Genomic DNA, 5,520 nt, shown 5'->3' on the forward strand with positions numbered 1-5,520 from the left:
TCTCTCTCTCTCTCTCTCTCTCTCTCTCTCTCTCTCTCTCTCTCTTCTTACCTATGGTTTACTAGCTGGGGTACACTGTCATTCCTACCCTTTCACACTGGAGCCTGAGCTAAGATTGAGGCAGACGCTGATGGAACATCATTCTCAAATCAGCAGGCAGGGTCACATCACAGGACTGAACGTGGACGCAAACACTGCCTCAAATTTTGGAGAAAAAAAAAACTGTCCAGCCATTATGGAAAACAGTATGAGAACAAGTCAGAAAAACTACTAGTAAATCATCTACCGTATGACCTGGCTACATCACTCCTGGGACTTCCCCATAGGATGCAAAGTCTGCACATCCAAAGGGACTGTAGCACCGTTCACAACAGCTGAGTTATAGAAACAACCTGGGTGTCCAGTGAGATAGTAATAGGTAAAAAGAAACCATGGTATACACACTATCGGACTGCTTTTTTTATTTTTTCACTTAAATACAGAAATAAAGTTATGTTTGCAGGGAAACGTCTATAACTAGAGATAGTCATGAAGTGAGTTAAGCCATTCCTGGTCTCACTTGCAGTTCTTAGAGTTTGTGTAGATTCACAGCCTCACGATGTATACTGATGCGGCCTGGAAGGAGAAGCAAATTGTGTAGGGTAACAAAGGGAACTGCGGACACCAGAGTGGAGGGAGTGAAGGAAGAGCAGAGGGTGTGCGGGCAGAAGATGCTCTGCACACATTCTGGACTTTCATGAATGTGTCCTTGTGTGGCACAGCACCATCTTCAGTGACAAGGAAGTTTTAATGAAGGGAAATAGAGGTAGAAAGCTAATGGGTGGCCCTATAGCACACTCTTAAAAATTGCACCTGTCAGGAGTCACACACGGTCCCAGTGCCTTATTATCAAAATAGGAAAAACCAAACCAGACTGGCCTAATTGGGACAGAAACCTGTTCATCAGCATTCCATGGCTGGATCGCACGCTAGAAGGAGAGAACTGATTTCTGAAAATTGACCTTTGAGTTCCACAGGCATGCCCCAGTACAGGTGGTAACACTAACACACACACCACACTAATACCAGTAAATGAATATTTTTTAATTTTGAAGGAAAAGAAAAATTTGTTGGAGTTAGGAAAAAGAAGGTGGAGGGAGAGAATGCTAAGAGAGGAGACATCTTGGACGTCTATAAGCATGAAACGAAGATCCTCACATGGGTCATCTCATTCCATCTTACAAAATCTGCAAGGTCGGGGCAGCAATGCTCAGTAGAGCATTGTTTATAATAGTAAAAAACTGAAAGCAGCTGGGAGTGGCTAAGCTATGTGTCAGACCCTTAGAAAGCTATCCCCAGATTCTCAAAGCCATGCATAAATGGTTGGTCGAAATGAGGCAATGTTGAAAGCACATCATAAACAGACACATGCAACTGTATGCGTGATGGAATTGCCCAATATGTATACCTTTAGCTTACCTGTGTGTGTGCATGTGTGTGTGCGTGTGTAAAGCAGCATCTATTAATGTACCCCATTATACTGTTGTAGATGGGGGAGAGGGGCCATGAATATTCTTTCTTTCCTGTGTTTTTCAATTCTTACAGTGAGGATCATTTTTATAAGCAGATGGCCCAGTCACTTAATAGCAATAGCTTATTTGTCACTTAATTTTGACCCAAATATCATAGCACATTTACATTAAAACAGCGTCATAAAAGGAATCACCAAGACCAGAGGTCATATGTATTAGACAGTGAAGTTACAATTACAGAACGTTTAAACCATGCTAACAAGTGTTCTGGTGCTATGGAGAGTGAAGCACTCTTCAGACATTCATACAATAAATAAATTGACAGATAGATAAATAGACAATAAATAAATAAGTAAGTAAATAAGGAATACAGTCCGGCTATCTACAAATATTTATTTTTTTCAACTCTGAAAACAATATAACGTGCTAACATATTTTTATTATTGTTCAGAGTATTTGGGGACTATCTTTGCAAATGATATAAATCACACATGTGTTATTCCTATATATATAGGACACCAGAGTGGAGGGAGTGAATATATATATATATATATGTATGTATATCATATATATAATACATATATATATGTATGTATGTATATCAACATTAAGTCAGAGGCTCTAGCATGTCTTATAACCACTGTCAATCCTAACATAATAATCTCAAGATAAAGAGTGTTATAAATGTTTTAATAAGAACGTATGGTGGAGGGAAATTGACAGAACCAAGTCTTTGAAGTATGGTTGTGTTTCTCTAAAACGGAGTCATAAAAGGCTGTAGAAAATGAAGACAGATTGGGCAGAGCAGTGCCTCCTCACCATTGTGGGGCCAAGCCCACTTTCAGTCTTAGGAAAATGAGCCTTCCTTCCCTCTGATAACCTCTGCACCAGCGAATAACCCAGCTGTGTCTCACCTGTGGTCTGGAGACTCAAAGTCAAGCACAGTAGAGAAGTGCTAAGAAGCAGTCACACGAACAGCTACCTACAATGCCAGGACATTTGGCTTGACTTGGCAGCTGTAAGTGATGGGTATTCCCAGATAGCCCACCAGGACATTTGCAACTAGATCCATGACTTTAGCTTTAGGCAAGAACATTGTATTATCTAAAGGATTCTGCCCTGCTACACACATTCAGATGTGTTCCCAATGAGGACTATAGAATAACTTCCTTAGAATATCATCATAAATAAGGGAGACAGATTATTAAGGGTCCATGACAACTGTCCACATACATGTGAGCCATCCTTGTTGTCCTTAAGCTAACACCAAATGTAAATACTGTTATGACATGAGAACTGTCCTACAACTGTGGGACCTTATAGACATTAATCAAGGTGCCCTAACTTGTGACACCCTCAACATTGAGAATCAGGCCACTCTGCTGTCTGGTGGAGGAGGGGATTTCTTGTGCATTAACTGTCTTTAGCAGTACAGCTGGCCTCTATTCACCAGGCTACCCTAGATAAGAACTGCTAGGCTAGGTAGACCTAAATCTTGGCTCACCACCCCCACTCCCAAGTAATTCTGTGTACTAAAGTCCCTCACTTCCACTATAGAAAGTGGACAGATCAGGTCATAGTTGAAAGGAGGGTGTGTCCAATCAAACAAAAGTCTCAGGCTAGTGACAATCACCCAGGCTTCATCTCTCTGAGGAAAAGAATAACAGTCTCAAAAAAAAATATTTAAATGTCATTAACTTGAAAAAAATTAAACAAATCTTATAGGTTATTTATTCATTTATTTATTTATTTTTGCATTTGGAGCAGAAAGCTAGCCTACTCTGAAATCACCACAAAGACTATTGGAAAAACAGAAAGCAAAAATGACTTATCTTTTTTTTTCTTTATTATTGCTTTTTTTTTTAAGTGAATATACAAAATAGTGTATTTTTCATTATGACATTTATTTTAAGACAGGGTCTTGTGTAGCCCAGGCTGACTTTAAATTTACTGTATAGCCAATGCTGCCCTTGGACTCTAAATCCTCCTGCCTCTTGAGCTGAGATTACAGACATTCACCACCATAAGTAGTTTATGTGGGAATTGAACCCAGGGCTTCCTGCATACTGAGGAAACACTCTGCCAACTGAGCTACAATCCCAGCCATTATAATATTTCAATAAACATATATTGTAGCTTTCTTATGTTCTATCCCCACTTCCCTTTTTCCTCCCCTCTTAATGATTCTAGCTGTGTTGCCAAATATTCTCTCTTCTGCCTCTCTCTTTTTCTCTCTCTCTCTCCCTCTCTCTTTCTCTCTCTCTCTCTCTCTCTCTCTCTCTCTCACACACACACACACACACACACACACACACACACCCCTAACTAAATTCCATATATGAGAAAAAAACAAGAATTCTTTTCATTCCCACTCACCCTCCTTTATTCTCATTCCTCTCTCCCTTTAAACTCCCTCCTCCTCAGTCCCTCAAGGTCCTCCCCCCCTCCACTTACAAGTCATACATACATTTAAATCCAGATAAAGGTGGATTATTGTTAAGCCATCTGATTATCCTCACTTCCCCTGATCCTTCCTCCCTCCACAAACCATCCCCTGCTGTCATTTATCACAACTGGGCTGATTCTGTGGAATTCCACTCATTTTTCATTTGGGCTTTGACCTCCACCAACCTCACAAGCAAGGTACATCCTGGGAGAGCACCCATGCCAGGCACAGGGCGGGGGAGGAAGCAATCAATGAGCTAGGACTTTCCCACACTTAAGGGATCAATTTTATCAGTGTTTGGACATTGGGTGTCAAGGCTGGTCAGAGAGAAGCCAAAGGTTGAAGACAGGAGGGGGTGGACTCCAACAATTGGCTGCAAGGCTTCAATCTCAGACCATCTCTTGGATAGTACTCTAATACCTTCATACAAAGGCACCGGCAGCCTCTACTCAGATTTGAAAAAGACTCTGGTAAAGTCTCCAGCACGCTGTCTTTCTGTCGTGGGGAGCACAAAGAAATAGAAATCACTTTTAGAAAAAGCCTTGAGCTCTACCTCCGTGACTATACTGAGCCTGTCCAGGCAGTTGTCGCTCGGATAACATGGCTCTTTATCCCAGTAATGTCTCTCCAGATCATCTGCGTTTCTTTTCCTTTGGCTGTTCTCAGGGCAGTGATGAGAACTGCTTTCATCAGAGGTGAACAGAAGGTGAAACCCAAACCGGTCTGTCTGCTCCCTGGGAGCATGTTTGAGCAAAGCAGCTGCAGCAGCCTGCTGGAGACCCCAGCTCCCTCATCCTTCCCTCCTGCTTTCCCACTTCCAACTGTACTCTATGCCTCTGGGCACTCCAGCCCCCACTGTTGTCACCTGCTCAGTACTCCTGTCTGAAGTAGGGCTCAGTAACTCCATAAAGCTGCCCCCCGGTGTGTTCTAGTGAGTTAGCCACCCCTCATCTACGATCCCACTGTCAGAAACAAAGTAAGGATAAGACGGGCATCTTCATCTCGTTTGTCTTCACTTCTCGAGGCTCCAGGTGGCACCGTGGACTGCACACACTAGACATACCATAATCATTGCTAAGTGTGCAGAGCTGTAGATTTCTTCTTATCAAGGTATTTCCTGGACTGGGAGATAAATCCATTGCTAAAGTACTTGTCTTGCCAGGATAAGGACCTGAGTTCACGCCCTTAAGAACCCATGTTTAAAAAACAAAAAACAAAAAAATACTAAAACAAAACAAAATAAGGACATGTATGAAATTCCAGTGCTGAGGAGGCAGACACAGGTGGAGCCTGGGTCACTGGACACCTAGCTTAGCTTATTTAGTGTTTCAGGTCCATGAGAAACCCTGGCTCAAAAGCACGATAGACAGCACCTGAGGAAGAACAGCCTAGGCTGACCTCTGTCACACACATACACATACATGTACATGCACACAGACACACACACCTGCACCATACATACACACACCTGTACCACACACACATATGTGTACACACATATATACACACACCTGCCCCACACACACATACATAAACATACACATACATGTATACATGCATACA

The sequence above is a fragment of the Grammomys surdaster genome, unplaced genomic scaffold, assembly GCF_004785775.1.
Source record: "Grammomys surdaster isolate TR1022 unplaced genomic scaffold, NIH_TR_1.0 126906, whole genome shotgun sequence".
Lineage (NCBI taxonomy): Eukaryota > Metazoa > Chordata > Mammalia > Rodentia > Muridae > Grammomys > Grammomys surdaster.